The 27,126-nt window shown below is 38.8% G+C and overlaps 1 long non-coding RNA gene across 1 annotated transcript; it reads left to right on the forward strand.

The window, feature by feature from the left end:
* Positions 1–1,688: 1,688 nt before the first annotated feature.
* LOC133539456 (uncharacterized) lies at positions 1,689–17,849 on the forward strand. The gene is made up of 3 exons (XR_009803387.1): positions 1,689–1,956; positions 14,584–17,440; positions 17,532–17,849. It is a non-coding gene; the product is annotated as an uncharacterized LOC133539456 (long non-coding RNA).
* The last annotated feature ends 9,277 nt before the right edge of the window (positions 17,850–27,126 follow it).

Raw genomic sequence — 27,126 nt, forward strand, 5'->3', positions numbered from 1 at the left:
ATTGGTTACCTTCAGAATAACAATGTTGTTAAAAAGAACATTAGACTTATTGTACTCTAAAAATGCACGCATTTATTTGTTAAAAAAAAAATGTATGGCTCCCACGGATATACATTTTTTAAATATTTGGCTTTCATGGCTCTCTCAGCCAGAATGTTTCCGACCCTTGCTTTAGACCATGGGTGTCAATCTCTGGCCAAATTTGGCCCACCATTTAATTTCCTTTGGCCCTGGAGGCAATATCAAATTAACATTAGAGCTGGCCTGCCGGAAACACCACATTCACCGCTAATACTCATACTTGCCAATCCTCCCGATTTTCCCTGGAGACTCCCGAGGTTTAGTGCCCTTCCCGAAAATCTCCCTGGGCAACCATTCTCCCGATTTCCACCCGGACAACAATATTAGGAGCGTGCCTTAAAGGCACTGCCTTTAGCGTCCTCTACAACATCCTATTTTCCTCCATATAAACAGCTGCTGGCCAACTCACATAATATATGCGGCTTCACACACACATACTTGGTCAAAATCCATACAGGTCACACTGAGGGTGGCCGTATAAACAACTTTAACATTGTTACAAATATGCGCCACACTGTGAACCCACACCAAACAAGAATGACAAAAAAATGTTTTCGGGAGAACACCTGCACCGTAACACAACATAAACACAACAGAACAAATACCCAGAACCCCTTGCAGCACTAACTCTACCGGAAAGCTACAATATACACTCCTCGCTACCACCAAACCCCGCCCACCTAATTTTTATTTTATTTTCGAATTAATTAGCCTGTGGAAAAAGTTAATGTTGATATTTACCTCAGAAAGCTGCAAATAGAAAAGAGGCATTAATTGTTTTAATTAAATTGTATTTAATATACCACTGATGTTTTGTGTTTGTTTTTTGAAAGTTGATTGTGCACTATTACGTTATATAAGCTCTGCCTGTTCCATGGGAGGAAGCCGGAGAACCCGGAGGGAACCCACGCAGTCACGGGGAGAACATGCAAACTCCACACAGAAAGATCCCGAGCCCGGTATTGAACCCAGGATTACTCAGGACCTTTGTATTGTGAGGCAGATGCACTAACCCTTTGTCCACCATGCTGCCCCATTTAAGCCTTACTTGTTCAATATTCATTGCGAAACTTGTTTGGGTACCTATTAAAAGGTTAATTTGTTCAACCTTGGCCGGCGGGTTTGTTCAGTTTAAAATTTTGGCCCACTCTATATTTGAGTTTGACACCCCTGCTTTAGACATTGACAGTAAAATTGTATTTGTGTCCAAATACTGGGTTGCATTAGTTAATTTTAAATATGCAAGCGAGTAATAACCTGTGATTAATCACATGATTAATCAAAATTAAAAAGTGTGGTAAATGTAATTTAATAAAATTATTCATTTTTTTACACATCTAAATTATACACATAAAAATTTGGAATTGAACACAATCAGCTTTGGGTCTTGCAACTTAAGCACTTTGACCTAAACACTTTTCCCAATTATTTTTGCAAGAACAAGGTTGTGAAAAGGATCTCTGTGAGTCACAATGACAACACGCTACGCCAGGACTTAGCCTTCAAAAAGGCCTGACAAATCACCAACGTGATCGAAGATAGCACACGATTTCCCGGTCCCCCCCACCCCCACCAAAATATCGAAGCACAAGTCTGGAACTCATTTCTTGTCCACTTCCAGATAAGAAACCTGCGTAGGACTTCTGTGACACTCCACAGGACGCAGCCCGGCGTCACTCACACAAAGAGGCCATTCAACCAGCGCGGCAGAAAGCAGATGCCATCTTTCAAGCTGCGTACATGACAGTCGGGAGACGTGGTCGTAGCGGAATTGGAAGGCTGTTGGCAGTCAGGTATGTGTGGTCAAGAGAGAAGGGAATAGAACGCACAGAAATGAGATGAAGCAGCTCTCTGGGCTAAACCAACATCATTGAGGTAAGATTTATTAAGGGTTCGCTCGAGGGAAAGTGTCATTTTTTTAGATGACTCTTGCTCCGCAGAGCCATGCTGGTGCTCTGCAATTAGAAATTCGATATTGTTTTCATGAATCACATTGACTACACATCTATTCTAGTCACAGTGAACTGCTGGGAGCATCACCACGCACGACTACAATAGTAAGTACAAAGGTAAAATATGGCTTAGTGAGGCAGCCTTAGGGAAAACAAGTACACTGTTCTACACTGCAAAAATTCAAGTGTTCAAAAACAGGAAGAAAAAAAAAAAAATTAAACTAAGCAAAATTATCTGCCAATAGAAAAAGAAAATTTGGCTCGTCAAGACTTTCCATCCATCCATTTTCTACCGCTTATTCCCTTTTGGGGTCGCGGGGGGCGCTGGCGCCTATCTCAGCTACAATCGGGCGGAAGGCGGGGTACACCCTGGACAAGTCGCCATCTCATCGCAGGGCCAACACAGATAGACAGACAACATTCACACTCACATTCACACACTAGGGCCAATTTAGTGTTGCCAATCAACCTATCCCCAGGTGCATGTCCAAAACAAGTAAAATTAGCTAACCTTAATGAACCCAAAAATACCTCAAAATAAGTATATTCTCACTAAAAACAAGTGCACTACTATATGAGTACATATTTTCTATTGTTTCATTTAAAAATAAAAAAGCAAATTCTATTTGGCTGTCATCTGTTTTAATATGAGACACAATTGTGTCGAAGTCATGATTTTTTTTTCATGCTTGAAATCAATCAATCAATCTATCAATTATTATTTATATAGCCATAAATCACTGTTGTCTCAAAGGGCTGCACAAACCACAACACAAACCACAACGACATCCTCGGTAGAGCCCACATAAGGGCAAGGAAAACTCACACCTAGTGGGACGTCGGTGACAATGATGACTGTGAGAAACCTTGGAGAGGACCGCATACGTGGGCAACCCAAATAAGAAATTATTACTTTAAAAAGCAGTTTTATACTTGTAAGTGTTGATGACACAGCTTTGCAACAGTTGATATTCTAGTTTCAAGCCTTTTTTACTCAATATAGGTCATCAAATCTCAGCTACAAGCTGCAATATCTTACTGAGATCATTTGGGACCGAAACCCTTAAAACAAGTAAAACACTCCAACATAAAGTCTGCTTAGTGAGAATAATTATCTTTTCAGACAGAAAATAAGCAAATATCACCCTTATTTGAGATATTTCATCTTACTTAGATTTCAGTTTTTGCAGTGTACAAAGTGATTGACAAAAAAATACACTGAATAAACTGCTTATAAGGTAAGTTAAGTGTAAGTTTAAGTCGGAAAAGTGAAATCCGTCCTTAGTGGACAGACGCAACTACATATTCCTTCTCCTATGTACCGTGATTTCCGGACTATAAGCCGCTACTTTAAGGCTTTGAACTCTGGGACTTATTTGTAGATTTTTACAGGTTCACTAGCTTCACATGCTGAAATAATTTTAGCCTCATCACATCCGACCAATGAAATGGTCGATCAGGTCACGGACCAAAGAAATTGTTCATATTAAATCAAACACACTCACACTGTCATTCAGTCAGCCATTTAGCGCTGTATGAACTCACCCTCATTGTGCAGAAGACGAGATTAGATTTATTTTGTTAAACGTTCAAGATGTTTATCATAATGCTTTTTCTTTGTACTTTTGTGAACACATGTTGTTTGAACAGTTTTTTTAAGTGAATCATATAGTACTTTATTTGATTTCCTTAATCCATTCTCCTATTTATGTAATGACTATTCGGCATCGATTCCTTCGAGGATGCGTCAAACTTGAACACAACAAAGTTAAGAGCTTAATAGATTTATTTAACAAAAAGGGAGCTCTGAACAGAAATACTGAAGTTAACAAAAAACAAACCAAAATCACTAGTATGAGAACTAGGACATACAAACAGAAAACTAGACTATGCACGATGGCACAAAATGTAAAAACAAAAACAATTAGCATTAGAGCTAAGAAAAGGCAGGTGGCTTAGCATATGAGCTAGCGAGAATACACGTACCAAAATAAGCAATCGTCACTTGTTGCATGTGAGCAAAACTTTATGGACCCAGACTGAACAAAGAAAAGAGTAAGGCTTATATAGGACAGTGATAAGTAGTAGCAGGTGTGCGGGGACCGAGACTAGCAGGTGGACTGATGAGTAACCATGGTGACAAAGCAAACAGGAAATAAGGAGTCAGATGGAGCGATATACAAAATGGAAAAATAAATAATATGTGTAGATCCGAGCAGCAGATCACAACAATTTAATTCTAAATTCAGATATGCTAAATGTCTTAAGTGTTGTAAGTACATACAATTGTTCTAAATTATAATTTACCATAAGGTTATATGTCTCGTATGTTGAGAAACAAATGTTGAACATTCTTGGGTAGCAGGTTATAGTTAATTTTAGTTATTTGCAAATGCACCAAATCATTGAATTTTAATATTTTTTGATTCAATAAATAAAGAGTTTGTATGTTCTCTGTATCCAACATCATGTATTATTCTAATAATAATAATGATTGTAATATTTAATGTAATATTTAAACTTTTTTTTTTACGGTTGTCAAACATAGCAAATTAACTAATGTAATTAATTACAAAAAATAGGTTCACCAGCTTCACATGCTGAAATATATTTAGCCTCGTCGCATCAGGTCACAGATCAATGGAATTGTTCATAATAAATCAAATGCACTCACACAGTCATGCAGTCAGTCATTTAGCACTGTATGAACTCACCCTCATCATGCAGAAGACGAGACAAAATTTATTTTTTAAAGGTTCAAGATGTTTATCATAATTCTTCTTCTTTGTACCTTGTGAACACTTGTTTTTTTAACAGTTTCTTAAAGTGAATCATATTAGTACGTTGTTTGATTTCCTTAATCCATTCTAAAATGTGATTCCAAATTCAGATAAGCTAAGTGTCTTAAGTGTTGTAACTGCATCCATATGTTTTAAATTAGATATCCCCATAAGGTTATATTTCTCTTCCTTTGTTGAAGAAAAACTGTTGTACATTCTTGGGTATCAGGTTATACTTAATTTTAGCTCTTTGCAAATGCACCAAGTCAGTGAATTTCAATATTTTTTGATTCAATAAATAAAGGGTTTGGAGGTTCTCTATATCTAACATTATGTATTGTTTTATTAAAAATAATTGTAATATTTAATGTAGTATTGACATTTTTTTTCTTTATTTTTTTTTTTTTTAGGGCTGTCAAACATACTGTAGCGAATTAACTCATGATTACAAAAAATTGGATCCCCAGCTGCACATGCCGAAATAAATTTAGCCTCGTCACATCCAACTATTGAAATGGTGGATCATGTCACGGAACAATGAAATTGTTCATATTAAATAAAACACACTCACAAAGTCATTCAGTCAGCCATTTAGCGCTGTATGAACTCACCCTCATCATGCAGAAGACGAGATGAAATGTATGCAAAATTGCTTTTAAGTTGACGGCGATCGAATGCTACATGAAGGGGAAATTCAGTATCACCAACAGGTTTCAAAAGGCTCGACTGTTAAGTGTGAAAAAGACCACAGCAGCTTACGTAAGGGGTGGGAATCGAACACTACCGACTCCCAGTGTTTCAATCTCTTAGGAATCATTTGCCGGTGTTGCGAACGATTCCCTTATCGATACCTTGTCACGAACTGGCATAGTTTTTCAGCTCATATTTTTTTCTACAGTAGACTATATTAGTACTATTGCATTATAGTTACTTTTTTTTTTTTTTTTCCCTGGGGAACCCTTGAGTCTTCCTGATCCTGGCATTTTGTGGACGTTGTCAACCTCTTAAGACCTCACTGTTAAATTCGTACATTTAGAGGTGTCAAAGTCATTTACCGAGGACCACATCAAAGTTATGCGTGGCCCCAGAGGGCTGCTTTTAACAGTGCACTGCAAAAACTGAAATCTATGTAAGATTAAATAACTTAAATAAGAGTGATTTTTGCTTATTGTCTGTCTGATCAGATAATTCTTCTCACTAAGCAGATTTTATGTTAGTGTTTTACTTGTTTTAAGGGTTTTGGTCCTAAATGATTTCAGTAAGCTAAATTTTATGACCTATATTGAGTGAAAAATGCTTGAAATTAGAATATCAACTGTTGCAAAGCTGTGTCATCAACACTCACAAGTATAAAACTGCTGTTTTAAAGTAATATTTTCTTATTTCAAGCATGTAAAAAAAAAAAATCATACTTTTGACACAACTGTGTCTCATAATTAAAACGGATGACGGCCAAATGGACCTTGCTGTTTTATACTCAATGAAACAATAGAAAATGCAAACTCTTAAAATAGTACAGTTGCTATTAGTAAGAATATACTTATTTTAAAGTATTTTTGTGTTCATTGAGTTTAGCAAATTTTACTTGTTTTGGAAAGTCTTGAAAAAACAATTTTTCTTGTTCTATTGGCAGATAATTTTGCTTAGTTCAAATAAAATACCCTTAATTTTTTTTTCCTTGTTTTTGAACACTGACTTTTTTGCACGGTGAATACTTATACAATGTTTTAATGTATTTTTTTAGTAGATTTAAAAAAAAAGGATTGTAAAATAAATAGAGTACGGTAAATTGCAATTATTTAACTTCAGAATTTAGTGCATATTATACTGTAAATGGAAAACAGTGCTGATGTTTCCATGAAAAAATTCAGTTGCCCAAATTTTACTGTAAAATTAACATTGCTTTTTTTTGTTTTTGTTTTTTTTTACTGTAAATAAAAATAAATGCAATTTTACAGTAACATTTTGGCACCTGAGGTACCAGGGTTTTTTTTTTTTTTAACCGCAATGTGTTACCATATATGAGTTATTGTGTAGATATATGGGGAAATATCTACAAAAATACACTTAATTCATTAACGGTGTTACATAAAAGATCAGTTAGAATAATACATAATGTTGTATGTAGAGAACATACAAACCCTTTATTCATTGAATCAAAAATACTGAAATTCCACAACATAGTGAATTTGCAAACAGATAAAATTATACACAAAGCAAACTATAACCTGCTACCCAAGAATATTCAACAATTCTTCTCAAAAAAAGAAAGGAAATATAATCTTCGAGAAAAGTGTAAATTAAAACATTTGTATGCACGTACAACACTTAAGACCTTCAGTATATCAGTATGTGGAATTAAATGATGGAATGAATTAAGCAAAGGAATCAAACAATGTACTAATATAATCCACTTCAAGAAACTCTTCAAACTTTAAGTGTTTACAAAGTACAAAGAAGAAGAACCATGATAAACATTCTGAATTTATTTCATACATCTATCCGTTTTTTTTTTTTCAAAATAATCTTACTTATCTCACCAAATAAAATGTAACTTACTTCACCGAATATTATTTATGTATTTATTTATTTTTATTGTGATTACTTATGCAGTATATTGTGAATAAATTGAGAACAGGAAGTGAAAAACGTTTTAGCAGCTGTTATGTAAAAGAAAAAGGGGTAGGATTAAATAAACTTGGCTTCTTTCTTTCCTTATGTGGGCTCTACCGAGGATGTCGTTGTGGTTTGTGTTGTGGTTTGTGCAGCCCTTTGAGACACTAGTGATTTAGGGCTGTAGAAATAATCATTGATTCTTTGATTGATTCTTTCTACTCCTTTTCGAACATGTTGAAAAGAGAAACTGGAAATTGTGATGTATCATGTTGTATGCTTGCATGTCCGAAATAAACTCAAACTCAAACAACTGCAGATTTTTCGGTGTATTACTGTAAATGCTAAAACGGCACCACAGTTTATTACAGTAAAAAAACAGTACTGTTTTTTTTCCATTTATAGAAAAATGCTGTAAAAACCACAGTATATTTCAGAATTTTACCGTGAAATGTATTGCTACTTTTACGTTGCACAATTTGATGGACAACTTGCTTTGAAATCATTAATATTAGTATGTGTTTATATTTAAAACATGGTTTGAATATTTAATAATATATTTTTTGCATAATTAGACAATAATTAAGTGAACATAAATAGCAATTACATGCAGTAAAACATTTTTCATCCCAAAATAGAAAGAAAGAATATACTTACTGAGAAAAGTTACAATACTTTATTGATACATATTATTTTTAGGCTCTCGAGGGCCAAATAAAATGAAATGAAATAGGGGGCCACAGTCAAACTCAATTTTGACACGTGTTCTAAACTAACCAAAGTTATTGCTAATCAACATTTTTGTTATTGTTTTATCCAAATGAGAATTGATTAGAGAACCAATAAAGAACCTAATCAAAATCAGAAACATTTTAATATTACCCATCCCTAGCTTACGTACAATGTGAAAGTGAATAGCTGAGAAAATGTCGGACAAAACATATTGGAATCCTTTCAACTCCGACACCAAAGAAAAATCGGTTTTAGAGCACAAGAAGTAGAGGAGGATGAAGAAAGCCCTCCATTATCCGGAGCTTGGGGTATTTTTACACCAGACGTAATTAGTTTTTTGTACATGACTATATTTATAATTTGTCCGTTTCTTAAGCAAAAAACGTGGTAACACAGAATATCATAACACAGGCAAAGCCCGAATTAAGTAATTTAGGAACACAATAGCAGCAAAACCAAAGCCGGTTGACAATCTTCCAAAACAAAAATCTTCATGTATTTATCTCCAGTATTCCTGTAGCTCTACACTTGCTAACTACTGCACTTTTTCAATGTACTCCAATATTAATGTTTCATCTCAATGCATGTTGTTGAATTAAGATTTTAAATAAATAAGTTACAGGAAAGACAAATCTCAGAGTGATAGGAATAAAAAGATGTGTGTAAAACTGTAATCAATAAATCAATCACATTTTATTTATACAGCCCTTAAACACAAGTGTCTCAAAGGGCTGCACAAGCCACAACCACATCCTCGGCTCAGATCCCACATCGGGGCGAGAAAAAACTCAACCCAAAGGATGTCGAGTGGATCTAGTTAGTTTTGTGAGAGTCCAGTCTATAGTGGGGCTAGCAGGGGATCATTTTGAATGGAGACAAGTCAATCCCTAAATGATGCACTGAGGAGGCGTCTACCCGGGGTCCCAACTTTGAACAGCTAGCGCGCATTCTGTGGTCACCTAAAAAACTTTTCCACACATTAGCGAGGGGCAGAGCAGTAATAGAGACGGCAGATCAACTGGTCTAAAAGATTGTCACATATTGTGCTTTTTTTTATAATCTAATTGTTCTTGTATAAGACAGATATAATTGAAAATTTGATTATTAATAATATTACTGTTGTGACATTATAAGGCTAATAAAAATAATATGATTAATCATCATCATTATTATTATTTCCATACTGACTAGAGATGCGCGGTTTGCGGTCACAACTGCGGAGTCTGCGGATAAACCGCGGGTCGGGCGGGTGACATGGCGAAAAAATAGATTTTAAATAGATTCGGGCGGGTGGCGGTTGAACCAATTCGGAAATATATATTGTAATAATCCCAGGAATGTAGTCTCATAAAACTTCTTCGTTTGTCTTGTCTTTATTGCACAAGATGTAATACAACCACACAACAGCTCTCATGTCTCTAACGCTTTTCCCGGGACAACTCAAACTCTCACTTCCTGTAGATAACGTCACGTCCCTATCCCTCCCGGAAGTTATGTTGAAGAGGATCATTTAGCCTACTGACGTGTATTTATAAATGGTTGATTTATATAGGCTAGTAGGTAAAGTGTTGTACCTGACAACTCTTGATGGTACAATCCATATATCACGTGACAGACGACGTCACGCTAACATCACGTGACACCTCTGATGAAGGCTGCAGAAGCAAGGTAGCCCAAACTTGTTAGGTACAACACTTTACCTTACTAGCCTATAGAAATCAACCATTTATAAATAGTTCAATGTTGTTACCCACATACGAAAAACGAGCAGCACTCTTTGAAACAGTATGTGGGCATACTTTTATTTTGAAGTGTCTTGTTTGGTATGTCGACGGATGTAAGTAAGGAAGCTACTTCCGGGTATGGCCAACGAGGTATTTGTCATTTGTTGGTATTTTACTTGGTAAAATGTTTGATCCACATGCTGCGCATGTTATTATATTTTACGTTTGTAACGTGCTTTATTTATTACAGTTTTCACGGTGAATTTGAAGGGAAAGTAAGCCTTCAAATAAATCAGTTCAAGAAAGCCATTGTGTCTGTGCTATTTGGAGGGAGTTACACTTTCTAACCTCACTAATGCCTTGCATCGTCTATATTAGATATACTGTATAACAACAGGCAGGTGGTGGGCGGTTGTGGCTTTGATTAAATTTTGGTTCGGGTGGATTGCGGGTGGATGACAACTTTAGTGATGCGGTTGCGGATGATATAATTGCCTATCTGCGCATCGCTAATACTGACCTAATTGTAAGACATTTATTTTGAATATTTTATATATTATCATTCTCCAAATGTTTATATTCAAAACCCAACAATTTGTATCCTAATGTTTATTGATTACTTTAATATAAAATTTACATTAAAGTGTATAACACAGCTACACAGCCCAAATCATAGATCAATTCAGTAAATATATATTTTTTGTAAACTTTTTATACGGATGGATGGTTCCCATTCACCACAGGTTCCTTATAAACATTGTCATAAATCACATTTTAGAGTATAATCTGTGACAATCTGTCATTTCATTTCTGTTAATTGTTCGTATTTTTGTATTTATTTCCTGTTCAGTGCTCTTATTTTGTGGTATTCCTGTTTGTTTCCTCGGAACACTGATTATTGTGACTTTCCGTTGATTGGCAGCGGTTCACACCTGCTACCAATCAACTTATGCCTATTTATGTTTCACTCGAGCATTCCTCAATGCTCGAAGTTACAACCATGTTGGGAACATCTCCATGCAAGACTGCTTTCTGTTTATTTCTGTTACTTTGATGAAATTAAAATCATTTTACCTGCTTTTTGCTCCCCTGGATTCTTGCATACTTGGGGTCACACAACTGCATCCATGCGAGTTCCTCACATAATCATTCATATCAATTATATTTTCTGTAACACTTTAGTACGAGGAACATATTCACTTTTAATTAGTTGCTTATAAAAGTAACAAATAATTAATTTAGAGTTGTTAGGACACTTGGGGAACATATAACATTATTTTCTTTCTCCTATGTCCCCTCCTCCCTTGTGGAGGGGGTCCGGTCCGATGACCATGGATGAAGTACTGGCTGTCCAGAGTCGAGACCCAGGATGGACCGCTCGTCGGGACCCAGGATGGACTGCTCGCCTGTGTATCGGTTGGGGACATCTCTACGCTGCTGATCCGCCTCCGCTTGAGATGGTTTCCTGTGGACGGGACTCTCGCTGCTGTCTTGGATCCGCTTGAACTGAACTCTCGCGGCTGTGTTGGAGCCACTAGGGATTGAACTTTCACAGTATCATGTTAGACCCGCTCGACATCCATTGCTTTCGGTCCCCTAGAGGGAGGGGGGGGGGTTGCCCACATCTGAAGTCCTCTCCAAGGTTTCTCATAGTCAGCATTGTCACTGGCGTCCCACTGGATGTGAATTCTCCCTGCCCACTGGGTGTGAGTTTTCCTTGCCCTTTTGTGGGTTCTTCCGAGGATGTTGTAGTCGTAATGATTTGTGCAGTCCTTTGAGACATTTGTGATTTGGGGCTATATAAATAAACATTGATTGATTGATTGATTGATAAGTGGAGATGTCGGATAATGGATTTTTTACCGATATCCGATAATCCGATATTGTCCAAATCTTAATTACCCTTTCCGATACCAACCGATACTGATATGCAGTATAAAGTCGTGGAATTAACATATTATTATGTCTAATTTTGTTGCGATGCTCCGCTGGTTGCATTGAACAATGTAACAAGCTTTTCCAAAGTAAATCAACTCAAGTTATGAAAAAAAAATGCCAACATGGCACTGCCATTTTTATTATTGAAGTCACAAAGTGCATTATTTTTTTAACGTGCCTTAAATCCAGCTTGGAATTTGGGACATGCTCTCCCTGAGAGAGCATGAGGAGGTTGAGTTGGCTGGGGTTGGGAGGGGGTGGGAGGTGTATATAGTTAGAGCCGCAAGGGCTTCTAGGTAATTGTTTCGTTTTGTTTATGTTGTGTTACGGTGTGGATGTTCTCCCGAAATGTGTTTGTCATTCTTGTTTGGTGTGGGTGCACAGTTTGGCGCATATGTGTAACAGTGTTAAAAGTTGTTTATACGGCCACCCTCAGTCTGACCTTAATGGCTGTTGACCAAGTATGCGTTGCTTTCACTTGTGTGTGATTTGGCCGGCACGCAAAGGCAGTGCCTTTAAGATTAATTGGCTGCAAGGGGAGAGGGGGCATGGTTGAGGTGGGGGTGGGGAGCGGGGGGGTGTATATAGAGTTAGTGCTGCAAGGGGTTCTAGGTATTTGTTCCATTTTGTTTATGTTCTGTTACGGTGTGGATGTTCTCCCGAAATGTGTTTGTCATTCATGTTTGGTGTGGGTTCACAGAGTGGCACATATTTGTAACAGTGTTAAAGTTGTTTATACGGCCACCCTCAGTCTGACCTTTATGGCTGTTGACCAAGTATGCGTTGCATTCACTTGTTTGTGTTTGGGCCGGCATGCAAAGGCAGTGCCTTTAAGGTTAATTGGCTGCAAGGGGAGGGGGGGTGTGGGTGAAGTGGGAGTGGGGAGCGGGGGGGTGTATATAGAGTTAGTGCTGCAAGGGGTTCTAGGTATTTGTTCCGTTTTGTTTATGTTGTGTTACGGTGTGGATGTTCTCCAGAAATGTGTTTGTCATTCTTGTTTGGTGTGGGTGCACAGTGTGGCTAATATTTGTAACAGTGTTAAAGTTGTTTATACGGCCACCCTCAGTCTGACCTTTATGGCTGTTGACCAAGTATGCCTTGCTTTCACTTGTGTGTGATTGGGCCGGCATGCAAAGGCAGTGCCTTTAAGGTTAATTGGCGCTCTGTACTTCTCCCTAAGTCCATATCTATCAGATGCGTTTTAAAAAGTCATACATTATACTTTTTGAAACCGCTACCGATAATTTCTGATGTTACATTTTTAAAGCATTTATCGGTAGTCCGATATTTTCGGACATCCTTACGTATAAGGGTTAGGGTTAGGGTTACTAGTAAGCGATAATTCTGAGGTTATTGAGGGAAGACTCTTAGTTAATGGCTTACAGGTTGTATAATAAGGTCATGCAGAATAAAGCATCAATAAGTACTTAATAATGACTAATTAGTGACATATTACAATATGTTACTAATTTGCATGTTAATAAGCAAATAATTAATAGTGAATATCATCCCCATACTAAAGTGTTACCAAATTTTCTTTTGACCTAATGTAAGAATAATAGCAATTAAAACATACTTTTACACATATTAGTAACCCTGCCTGCGTCAGATTAAATACAAGTTATGGATATGGATACATGAAACATATCCCTATTTGTTTTTTTTAATTTCCTTACAATGTCGAGCTAAATGTCCTCACTGCTAATCTGTGGTCGGATTTACAATGAATTGACAATGGCTCACCTACATTTTTATATGGCTCTCCATGTTAATAATAGTATCAATAACTGATTGCTTTCCGACACAGAGATGAAAATGGCTAGGCATCCTAGCTGTCAGAATGCTACCATGTGCTGCCGCACTGGCCAGCTGTCAGTGGCTGGTATAAATAGAGGGTGTAAGCGAGTGCAAATGCTCCGCTGTAAAGGCTGCGGTCCTGACACCCTTTTCAGCAGATATGAGACGCAATTAATCCTGCGTTTTCTCCATACGGTTACAGGAAGGCTCGCGTGTGTGGACACAATCTCCTGACACCTCATTGACACAGGCCTCACAGCGGGAACTCTACCTTTAAAAAGCCCAAAAACGCTTATCCAACTTTAGATTGATTTATCTTAAGCGCTCTGGTAGTGGGGACACAGTCACGCAACGATGGGTGGGAATTCTTCAGATGGTATTTGACTGGGATACAATAGATCAGGGGTCTCAGACACACGGCCCGCGGGCACATTGCGGCCCCCGAGACGTTATTTTGCGGCCCTCACCTTAACATGAAAGTTTAATGTTAGCGCGGCCGGCGAGTTTTAAATGAATGGTGCTTGACAGCGTTGTGTTATTTGGGTCCAATATGGCTCTTTCAACGTTCTGGGTTGCCTACCCCTGCGTTAGTGGAAAAGCGGCAAATGAGTGAAAGTGTCAGGACTAGGACTATTTTCTGATCTTTTTTGTAAGGGGCGCTGGAAGCCGGCAGACCCGTCAGCGATCCGGTTCGGTCTCCCTGTAACGTTTGTCTGATCTTGAATGGGATTGTGCTGAAAAATTAAATTTTCCTGAAGGAATAAATAAAGTACTATCTGTGGAGAGACGGAGCCGAGGAGCCGACAGCAGGGTCGGACAAATGCCGGTCCTACCCGCAATGGCGGCCAGGAGGCGGGGTGTGCGGCAGAGAGAGGAGGCGGGACGCACTCAGAGCGACGCTCCAGCCAGCCAAGTCAGGTGCGTTCACCACACACCTGCGCTCAATCTGCTCATCTGTTTATACAGCACAAAAGAGGGGAAGGAGGAACGATCGGGGAGGAGTAGGCGAGGACACCACGGCAAACAGACAACGAGCACGACGATCAAGGACGAGAGAGTGAGATGGCGACCCCGGACATCGCAAGGTGCACCGCAGACAGAAGCAGGAAACGCCTGCGCACTGCAAAGTGCCGCGACAACCAGGCAAGACTTAACGAATGTTGAAATAATAAATGAAAGTTAAACCTGCTATGATGCGTCCTGTATCCATCGTCACTACAACCCACACATGGACGGCAGGAAGTCCGTCACACTATCTAATCTAATCTATGGGATAGTTTGTTTTACCAACGCAAAGGAAAATTGGCACGAGCGAGACGTGAATATGAGTACATATTTATTTATTACTAACACTAACAAACTACAACAAAAGGCAAACAAATGGTGCGCACGATGGCGGAGAACAAACTTGACTACTGAAAACAATACTAAACAACTGTGACATAACTAAAACAAAGACTTACTTGACATGAGCAGGAGGGAATAAACAGCATGGCTTGGCATGAATCAAGTTGAGGGATAAGTAAAGTTGCCAGACTGACTTCCTGGCAACTTCCGGTTTAAATAATAGCTATGATGATTGAAAACAGGTGCATGACATGTGGATAGGGGCGTGACATGAGGGCAAGGTGAAAATCAATGAGTTGGCATGGTAACAATGACAACAAGGAAGTGCAGGAACAGGAACCGAGTGTCCAAAAAAAATAAAACCAAACATGACAAAAACAAAACCTGATCCCATGGGCGTGACAGAAAGCGACAGAAGCGTTGCCATGGAGACGAGAGTTTTCTTACGTGCCTGGCTGCAGTCACACCGCGACACCTGTCCGTCAGTAATAACAGTCCCTAATAACCTGGACCAATTCAAACCGTTATTTGTTTTTTTTAATTGTTTAATTTGCATTACCTCACACGATGAACACTACATATTTTTCTATATGACGCCAGATAACACTCCGTGAGCCATCAATTTTTTGCGCTGGCTTATCCGCCGACCGCCATGTTGATTTAGTGAGGAAAAGCAGAACGACACACATTGTGGAAATAACATTATTCTCCCTGCGTTGGCTAAATACAAATATATTCCACAACCCCAAACATGTATTTTTCAAAGCCTGCAGTGACGAGAAGGGTTAGTGATGAGCAAAGGCAATTCCAGGAAAAGTGGGAGATGCAATATTTATTTGTTGAGCACAGCAGCACCCCGACGTGACTTATTTGCACAGAGAAAGGAATACAATTTGAAACGTCATTATACAACTAGACATGCTGAGGAGTATGCAACATTTTTTTTAAGAACTCTTTTCTTGCCGCCCAGCCTCAGCCAGACTCTGCGTCCAGTGGATCTCAGGTGAATTGAGTTTGAGACCCCTGCAATAGATAATGGAGAATGAGATGAGAGTTTTTTTTTGTTAATCTGATATTTTTAAGACTTGCAATTTTTAAGACCCGCATCGTAGCAAGATCCCAGATGCATGACTGCATGGACATCTGCGGTCCCTTCCAAAGTTTCTCGTTGTTCCCATTGGTTTGAGTTTTCTCTTGCCCTGATGTGGGATCAGATCCGAGTATGTGGCTGTGGTTTGTGAGGCCCTTTGAGGCCTTTGTGATTAAAGGCTGTATAAATCATCCATCCATCCATCAATTTCTACCGCTTATTCCCTTTGGGTTAGCGGGGGGCACTGGAGCCTATGTCAGCTACAATTGGGCGGAAGGCGGGGTACACCCTGGACAAGTCGCCACCTCATCATAGGGCCAACACAGATGGACAGACAACATTCACACTCACATTCACACACTAGGGCCAATTTTAGTGTTGCCAATCAACCTATCCCCAGGTGCATGTTTTTGGCAATGGGTGGAAGCCGGAGTACCCGGAGGGAACCCACGCAGTCACGGGGAGGATGTGAAAATCAACTTTGATTAATTGTTTACTAATGTAACCACTTTGGAGGAAAATACGTTTATTCCATGTTACATTATCACTGGAGGACTTGAGGAAAAGGAATGCTATACACAGTGCAGGACAATACAAGAAGCTCACTCCTGAAGCTTTAATGCAAAGTAGGGATGATCGATTTACAGTCGTGGTCAAAAGTTTACAGACCCTTGTAAAGAACATAATGTCATGGCTGTCTTCAATAATTTTTATAACTCTTATTTTTTTGTGCGAGAGTGATTGGAGCACATACTTGGTGGTCACAAAAAACATTCATGAAGTTTGGTTCTTTTATGAATTTGTTATGGGTCTACTGAAAATGTGAGCAAATCTGCTGGTTCAGAAGTATACATACAGCAATGTTAATATTTGGTTACAAGTTTCACTACATAGGGCGCTTTTGGTAGCCATCCACAAGCTTTTGGTTGAATTTTTGACCGATCCAATTGACTAAATTGGTGCAGTTCAGCTAAATGTTTTGTTTTTCTGACATGCACTTGTTTCTTCAGCTTTGTCCGAATGTTCTCAAAGGGGTTTAAGTCAGGACTTTATGGAGGCTGTTCAAAAACCTAAATTCTAGCCTTATTTAGCCATTACTTTACCACTGTTGACGTGTGTTTTAGGTCACTGTGTCACAATCCGCTGTCCGGATCATGTGTTATGTGTCACGACGCAGAGTCGAACCGCGTTTCCTTGGCGGCTGGAGCTGCGTGCGCCTCCGCTAGCAGTGCGCCAAGAGAGGCCTCTGCTGACACTGCACTCAGACTCGCCCTCACTCGTGCTGAGTGCAGCACGCCCAAGCAGCGACAAGCCTGCAGCCTGTCAAGAATCAACACACCTGGATTTGTTGAGAGGAACCTTTGCCAGAACGTCGCTATCTTCTCAGTAAGCATTACGTCTGGCATTCCCTCCCCTGTGCTTTGCTCTTTGCTCTCTCCGAGTCTCCCTTGTTCATGTCCCTTGTGTTTTTCCACAGTTACTCCCATGTCTTCCGTGATCGTACCTTGCCTCTCGACATCCATCCGGATTCGTAACTGCCTTCCTCGATCCACGACCTCCCTGTTCAGAACCAGACCACGCTGCCTCGCTCCTGCCCCCGACATCTTGCCTGCTCACGAACTCCCTCTTCGCCTTGCCCCTCTGGATTCAACGAAGGATACAACCAACACTCACAGACAACAAACCCTGGTAACATTTACATTATTAATATCACACATAGTCAACACTCATTCACTTAGAGTAGCATACACACGCCATGTCTCATCAAAGGTTTAAATAAACCTTGTGAACCGCAGTTGTGCCCTGGTTGTCGCCTCCTTCCCTCCTCTGTACATAACATTATGTGGAATTTTGACTTTGTTTGAGCACTTCCTTGTTTGTATTTCTCACCATGGCGACTTCATTTGCTCCACCTGCACTGACATTCTGACTAACACCTGTTCATGATTATTGTTTTAGTATTTAAACCAGCCTGCTACCTTAGTTCTGCCTGGATGTTTTGTTTGCTATTCGCAACAGTCACGTTTGGTACTCTCGGTACGCGCTACTTTGGACACTTTGAACTTAACTCTTGCTAACCGTTAGCATTTAGCTTCCTGTGAGTAAGCACGCCTTTTCTTTGCTTTTTGTCAAGTGTTCTTTCGTCATTTTTATATTAAACTAGTTCTTACCTGATGTCCTGCAGCATCTGGGGGTGACAACTCGCGCATTCAAAATGTGTCCCAAACGCAACACATTGTCCTGTTGGAACACCCAACTACGCACAAGACCCAACCTCCGGACTGATGATTTTAAGTTGTCCTGAAGAATTTGGAGGTAATCCTCCTTGTTCATTGTCCCATTTACTCTCTGTAAAGCACCAGTTCCATTGGCAGCAAAACAGACCCAGAGTATAATACTACCTCCACCATGCTTGATGGTAGGTATGGTGTTCATTGGGTTAAAAGCCTCACCTTTTCTCCCGAAAACAAATTGTTTGGTATTGTGGCCAAACAACTCAATTTTTGTTTCATCTGACCACAGAACTTTCCTCCAGAAGGTCTTATATTTGTCCATGTAGTAAAGGAATGGCTAAATCAGGATAGAATTAAGGTTTTAGAATTGCCTTCCAAAAGTCCTGACTTAAACGTGTGGACAATACTGAAAAACAAGTCCATGTCAGAAAACCAACACATTTAACTGAACTGCACCAATTTTATCAAGAGGGGTCAAAAATTCAACCAGAAGCTTGCCAGCAGCTTATGGATGGCTACCAAAAGTGCCCTATGTAGTGAAACTTGCCAAGGGACATGTAAGCAAATATTAACATTGCTGTATGTATACTTTTGACCCAGCAGATTTGCTCACATTTTCAGTAGACCCATAATAAATTCATAAAAGAACCAAAGTTCATGAATATTTTTTGTGACCAACAAGTATGTGCTCCGATCACTCTATCACAAAAAAATAAGAGTTGCAAAAATTATTGGAAACTCAAGACAGCCATGTCATTATGTTCTTTACAAGTGTATGTCAACTTTTGACCATGACTGTAGATGTCGACACCTAGAGTATGTCTATATCAAAGAGACTAAAGTGATCTTATCGATATTTTTTTTTCTTGTTCTTATAACAAAATCATTTTTTTGATAGATTTTTATCGTCTGCGATGAGGTGGCGACTTATCCAGGGTGTGCCCTGCCCCCCGCCCTAATGCAGCTGAGATAGGTTCCAGCACCTCCTGCAACTCCAAAAGGGACAAGCGGTAGAAAATGGACGGATAGATGGATTCTTATTGTTTACAAACACAGGGAGTTAATCTCTGGATACAGGAAGGCTTTGGGGGAAAACCCCAAATGATTTAAATGGCAGCCCAGAGCAGTTTTTACTTTTGTTTAGTTATTGTTCACGTTTCACTTTATTTTGTCGAATGTTTTTGTTCAATACCACACATTTAATGCATCTGTATCAATACTAGCACATTCTAAATTGAATAAGATACACCTTAAACAAATGTGTGATTGTGTTTACTTTAGTGGTTAAACATTTATTGCCGATGTGTCAGGGACCGATGTTGGTCTTGTACCCCAAGATGCGGAAATGGCAGGCATAGTGCAGGAAAACATGACTTCAATGTCAAAAAACAAATAGTGTAACTGGTAAGTTCACATACAGGGAAAACAGAAACCTAGAAACAGGTTACAGGCAACAGGTTACAGGCAGCAGGACACAGAATACAATCATCGAGCCCTGACTGGAGGGCGAGGCTGGCATAAATAGTAGCCTGATTGGCAACTGCAACCAGGTGTGCCAGTCTGCCAATCAGGGACAGGTTAGGAAAACGAGTCCTCAGGGAGACATGCAGGAAATGGAACCAAAAATAAGAGCGCTGACAGGAAATAAACACAAACACAGAGGAAGCCCAAAAATAACCAAACTGTGAGTAACAAGCCTGACAATATGCCAACATTTATTGTTAAGGTAACAGGATTGGGGGCCAAAACTTTTGACTGAAACATCCTTAGTTATGAGTAATATAAATCAGAAGTGATAATTGCCCTGTGGTGATTGAGTTGCTTGGAGTATGACCCCAAGATCCGGAGATGGCTGGCAGAATGCAGGTAAAACGTATATTCAATGAATGCAAATGAAAACTAATGCAGCTAGTGAGTGCATGGAAATGTTTAAATTTGACGTGCAAGCAAAAGCGTGACCTACAAAGATGACAGCAAAACGGGTATATAAAGAAACACTGATTGGCAACCAGGAACAGGTGTGTCTTAATTGCCAATTTGTTATGCATTTATTTAGATTTTTATTTTGAGACAAAGATTATTTATATATTTTATATTTCTTTGCTTGGTATGGTATATAATGTACATTTTTATTTGTTCACTGTTATGTTACAGAGTACGAGGAAATTTGATACAATTGCTATGCTATGAAAAGGGGTAGGATTAAATAAGCTCTGCTTCTTCCTACTCCTTTTCGGACGTGCTGTAATGAAACAACTGGAATAGTGTCTTGCATTACAATGTATCGTATGCATGTTTGAAATAAACTGAAACTGAACTGAACTGAATCAGGGTCTGATGTGGGAGCCAGCGTTCAGTGACAGACCAGGCAAGCAAACAGGAAGTCGAAAATAAAAATACGAGCGCTGGAACGGGGAAAAAACCCCCTTTACAAAACAGGGCAATAGAAAAAATCAGTCCAAACAGTCACGACAAAAATTAAGCTTTGGGATGATTTAAATCAGGAGTGTCCAAAGAGCAGTCTGTGGAAACGGAGCGTTTATTGGCACTCGACATGTTCTGAAAATGAAATTAATTAATTATTAAGAAAGTTTGTTAGTTATAACCCTTAACTATTTGCCTTGTCAACAAATAGTATGAATTAAAAAAAAATAGACTAGTATAGAATAGAATAAAATAGATGAGAATAGAATAAATAGTACTTTATTGATCCCTGGGAGAAATTCAGCACCACAGTTCGCTCACAATAGATAATAATACAAATAAATAATATAATATATATCATATATATGATATATATATATATATATATATGTATATATATATGTATATATTTATATATATATATATATATATATATATATATATAAATATGCAATATATGAATAATAGAAATATATTCTACATATAAGTGCAGTCAAGGAACGTATGCATTATACAGTCTGATGGCTGTCGGTATGAAGGACCTCCTGTGTCGTTCCGTGTAACATTTAGGGAGTCTGAGCCTTCCACTGAACGTGCTCATTCTCTCCGCAAGGTCCGAGTGTAGTGGGTGGGAGGTGTTGTCCATAATGGCTATGAGTTTTGCTAGACTTCTCCTCTCTGACACCACCGCCAGAGAGTCCAGCTCCACTCCCACCACGTTACTGGCCTTCTCTACCAACTTGTCCAGTCTGTTTGCGTCCATCACTCTCAGCCCGCTGCCCCAGCAGGCCACAGCGTACAAGGAGGCGCCCGCCACCACCGACTCATAGGACATCTTCAACATCTTTGTACAGACGTTGAAGGATCCTAGCCTCCTGAGGAAGTAGAGGCGGCTCTGACCCTTTTTGTAGATCAGTGGTTCTCAAATTAACACATTACCGTACAATATCAAATAATATTATTTAGCTCATTCACGTAAGAGACTAGACGTATAAGATTTCATGGGATTTAGCGATTAGGAGTGACAGATTGTTTGGTAAACATATAGCATGTTCTATATGTTATAGTTATTTGAATGACTCTTACCATAATATGTTACGTTAACATACCAGGCACCTTCTCAGTTGGTTATGTATTTGTCATATAATGTACACTTATTCAGCCTGTTGTTCACTATTCTTTATTTATTTTAAATTGCTTTCAAAATGTATATTCTTGGTGTTGGGTTTTATCACATAAATGTCCCCAAAAAATGCGACTTATACTCCAGTGCAAATTATTATGCATTTTCGGCAGTTGCGACTTATACTCCGGAGCGACTTATATTCCGAAGAATGCGGTAAATATATTTATTGAATAATACTTCAACAAAATATGAATATAAGTTCATAAACCGTGAAAAGAAATGCAACAATGCAATATTCAGTGTTGAGAGCTAGATTGTTTTGTGGACATGTTCCACAAATATTGATGTTAAAGATGTCTTTTTTTGTGAAGACATGTTTCGAATTAAGTTCATGAATCCAGATGGATCTCTATTACAATCCCCAAAGAGGGCACTTTAAGTTGATGATTACTTTCATGTGTAGAAATCTTCATTTATAATTGAATCACTTGTTTGTTTTTTAACAAGTTTTTAGTTATTTTTATATCTTTTTTATCCAAATAGTTCAAGAAAGACCACTACAAATGAGCAATATTTTGCACTGTTATACAATTTAATGAATCAGAAACTGATGACATAGTGCTGTATTTTACTCCTTTATCTCTTTTTTTCAACCAATAATACGTTGCTCTGATTAGGGGGTACTTGAGTTAAAAATATTGTTCACAGGGGCTTCATCACTGAAAAAAGGTTGAGAACCACTGTGCTAATGTTAGCATGCTAACGTGAGCATGCTAGTATTTAGCCTGTGTCACATACCAGGTTATATGACCCAAAGGTGTATGGCTGCGGAAATAGAAAAAAAGTGTAAAAATTGATGAAAAAGTTAGCATGCTTAAGTTAGCTTGCTAAAATGCTATCGTTTGTTTGCTAGCAGGTAACAAGTGTCATCTACCCGGATATATGACTCTGGGTAAAAAGGTTGCAAAACTAGCTCAAGAAGTTAGAATGGTAATTTTTTTTTTTTTCCAAATAGTTCACGAAAGACCACTATAAATGAGCAATATTTTGCACTGTTGTACAATTTAATAAATCAGAAACTGATGACAAAGTGCTGTATTTTACTTCTTTATTGCTTTCCTCCTCTCCAAGGTTCTCATAGTCATCATTGTCACCGACGTCCCACTGGGTGTGAGTTTTCCTTGCCCTTATGTGGGCCTACCGAGGATGTCGTAGTGGTTTGTGCAGCCCTTTGAGACACTAGTGATTTAGGGCTATATAAGTAAACATTGATTGATTGATTGATTGATTTGCTCTGATTAGAAGGTAGTTGAATTAAAAAAAATGTTCACAGGGGGTACATCACTGAAAAAGGTTGAGAACCACTATGCTAATGTTAGCATTAGCATGCTACATGAGCATGCTAGTATTTAGCCTGTGTCACATACCAAGTTATATGACTCAAAAAGTGTAACATTTGATGAAAAAGTTAGCATGCTTAAGTTAGCTTGTTAAAATACTATAATTTGCTTGCTAGCAGGTAACAAGTGTCACATACTAAAATATATGACTCTGGGCTAAAAGGTTGCAAAACTAGCTCAAGAAGTTAGAATGGTAATATCTTTTTTATCCAAATAGTTCAAGAAAGACCACTACAAATGAGCAATATTTTGCACTGTTATACAATTTAATAAATCAGGAACTGATGACATAGTGTTGTATTTTGCTTCTTTATCTCTTTTTTTTAACCAAAAATGCTTTGCTCTGATTAGGGGGTACTTGAATAAAAAAATGTTCACAGGGGGTACATCCCTGAAAAAAGGTTGAGAACCACTATGCTAATGTTAGCATTAGCATGCTACGTGAGCATGCTAGTATTTAGCCTGTGTCACATACCGAGTTATATGACCCAAAAAGTGTAACATTTGATGAAAAAGTTAGCATGCTTAAGTTAGCTTGCTAAAATACTATCATTTGCTTGCTAGCAGGTAACAAGTGTCACATACCAAAATATATGACTCTGGGTTAAAAGGTTGCAAAACTAGCCCAAGAAGTTAGAATGGTAATATCTTTTTTATCCAAATAGTTCAAGAAGGACCACTACAAATGAGCAATATTTTGCACTGTTATAAAAATTTAATAAATCAGGAACTGATGACATAGTGCTGTATTTTGCTTCTTTATCTCTTTTCTTAACCGAAAATGCTTTGCTCTGATTAGGGGGTACTTGAATAAAAAAATGCTCACAGGGGGTACATCCCTGAAAAAAGGTTGAGAACCACTATTGTAGATAATAAACCATAAATAAATAATAAACAATACACCTAAAAACTAAATAATTACTTTATTTTCACCCCTTTTTAGAGAAATAATTATTTCCCATCTATCGTCATCTTGCATGTGTCTGAAACTTGCCCAAGACTAACTGCAAGCCAGCCAGTTTCCCCTCTAAATCACTTATGGATTTGATTGAAAAAGGCTGTATTCCTGAATTTGGAAAGCCAAGATGGAGGTATCCTTGAGCTGTCAAGCTCTTTTTACAGTCAACATTTGTTTAATGGTTCAACATGAATTAAATAAAAGTCATACCCTCCCACCGGACTGGACTCAATCCCACAAAAAGGTAAATACTCTCAATGAATCACTCATCAAAGCGGGTGTTTGAATACCGTGACGGTTTTCCCCGCAAAAGAACGTGTTGTTATTGCGTCCTGTAACTCCTAAAACATTTCCACATGAGAGAAATCAAATATTCCTCAAGTGGATATCAACGCGGATTAATGATCCCAGGAGAAACTCCTGGTTGGCAAAAAGAGTTATCACCCTCCGAAACTGGGAATTCACCTCCTCACTGGCCACCTCAGGATTAGTGCGTATCTTCCTGAGAATGGCGTTTGGTATAATCCCCATAAATAGCCTTGACAAGCCAAGTGGGATTTAATAAGCCCCAGAGAGGCCATAATGCCGGACCGAGCTCCATGTGTGGGGAGCTTTTCTGGCAACCACATTTCAGCATACGAAGGCGTTTAGTCCGAAAAGTCTCAATCAGCGTCGTGGAAGACGGATTATGGAGGTATAAATGCGAGAGAAATGTAAAAAGCAGCAGGGGTTGGTTGTGGTGCTGAAATATTGGCTCGTTCCCAGCATCCTGCATACTGACGGACAAGCTATAGTTGATGTAAAAGGTTTCTACGCCACACATTTGGTGTTAATTATGGACCGGGTCCATGCATATGTATGCTACGTTCTCAGATCGACCGCAAAATCTGCCGTCATTAGGAAAACGTATGATAAATGTTATATGGCGAAAAGAACATGACTGCGGTGTGTTGTCATGCTGCCGACAATGGAGAATTAAAAACATCTGACGCGTGTTTTCATCTTGTGGGGGACAAGACAGTCCGCCACGCGGAACGGTTTGCATGAGACTTTTGCGTAAGCGGAGTTTGGAAACACTGAAAACACGACGAGACGGTCAACGCTGACATGCTTTACGTCAACCCGATGACATCGACTCTGACCTTCGACCACCTTGTATTGTTGAGTTTCCCCTGGAGTGCAAATGGACACTGACATCAAGTTCTCTCCAAAGTTCCAGGGATATCAAAAGGATGAGGTCAGACTCTAGCCTTCAAGTAAAGTAAAAGTTAAAGTAACACTAATAGTCACACACATGCACACAACATTGTGGTGAGATTTGTCCTCTGCATGAGACCTGGTCCGGAGTAGTCCGTTTTGAATCCCGGGAGAACAAACCCCGCAGTAAGCTGCAAAAACAACTTTCATTGTCTTATAAATAAATGCACATTACCAACATTGGATTTGCACTTTTAACATGTGCATTAATTCATAAGTTAAAGTTAAAGTGCCACTGATAGTCACACACACACTAGGTGTGGTGAAATTACTCTGCGTTTGACCTGTCCCCTTGTTCCACCCCCTGGGAGGTGAGGGGAGCAGTGAGCAGCAGCGGTAGCCACGCTCTGGAATCATTTTGTTGATTTAACCCCCAATTCCAACCCTTGATGTTGCATGCCAGGCAGGGAGATAATGGGTCCCATTTTTATAGTCTTTGGTATGACTCGGCCGGGGTTTGAACTCAAGACTTACTGATCTCAGGGCGGACATTCAAACCACTTGGCCACAGATATGTTATAAAAATGTGTCTTTATACCGTTTTTTTAAAAAGAACAATTGCTAGTGCTGTAGCTATCGATTATTTTAGTGATTGATTGATTGATTGATTGATAGATACTTTTATTAGTAGATTGCACAGTACAGTACATATTCCGTACAATTGACCACTAAATGGTAACACCCGAATAAGTTTTTCAACTTGTCGGGGTCGGGGTCCACGTTAATCAATTCATGGTACAAATATATACTATCAACATAATACAGTCATCACACAAGTTAATCATCATAGTATGTACATTGAATTGTTTACACTATTTACAATCCGGGGGGTGGGATGAGGAGCTTTGGTTGATATCAGAACTTCAGTCATCAACAATTGCATCAACAGAGAAATGTGGACATTGAAACAGTGTAGGTCTTATTTAGTAGGATATGTACAGCCAGCAGAGAACATAGTGAGTTCAGATAGCATAAGAACAAGTATATACATTAGAAGTACATTTGAGTTGTTTATAATCTGGGGAGATGGGATGTGAATGGAGGAGGGTATTAGTAAAGTGTTGAAGTTGCCTGGAGGTGTAGTTTTAGAGCGGTTTTGAAGGAATATAGAGATGCACTTACTTTTATACCTGTTGGGAGTGCATTCCACATTGATGTGGCATAGAAAGAGGTACCAGGAGGTGCAAGCGTAATCGAAGAAGGGTTGAATGAGAGTTCCCGCTAGAATCCTCAAGGTGCTTTTGTTGACCAGAGAGGAAATTCTGTAGAGGAATCTCGTTCTTTGGTTGACCTTTTTGATCACCTTGGTTGGTGTTCAATTGAATACGTTATTCGAATAATCGAGTAATCGGATAAAACACACTAAATAGCCTTAATGCCTATTTTGGGGTTAAATAGTGGAAATAAATGTTTTCCTGCTTGCCATAACCTTCAATGTTTTTATAAAAAAAATCCACATTATCAACATTGAATGTGCACTTTTAAGATGTGCATTAATTCACAAAAAATATCAAAAACTCTCACAGATTACGCCACCAAGACGCCACCGCTCTCATGTATGCTACAAACATATATGGCCACATATTTAAAGTTCTGGGCAGTGTCAGGGTCCGAATATTATCAATGAGCATTAGTTCATGACACGATTATTCAAAGGAAAATAAAATCAATCC

The sequence above is a fragment of the Nerophis ophidion genome, linkage group LG21 (assembly GCF_033978795.1).
Source record: "Nerophis ophidion isolate RoL-2023_Sa linkage group LG21, RoL_Noph_v1.0, whole genome shotgun sequence".
In the NCBI taxonomy this organism is placed as follows: Eukaryota; Metazoa; Chordata; class Actinopteri; order Syngnathiformes; family Syngnathidae; genus Nerophis; species Nerophis ophidion.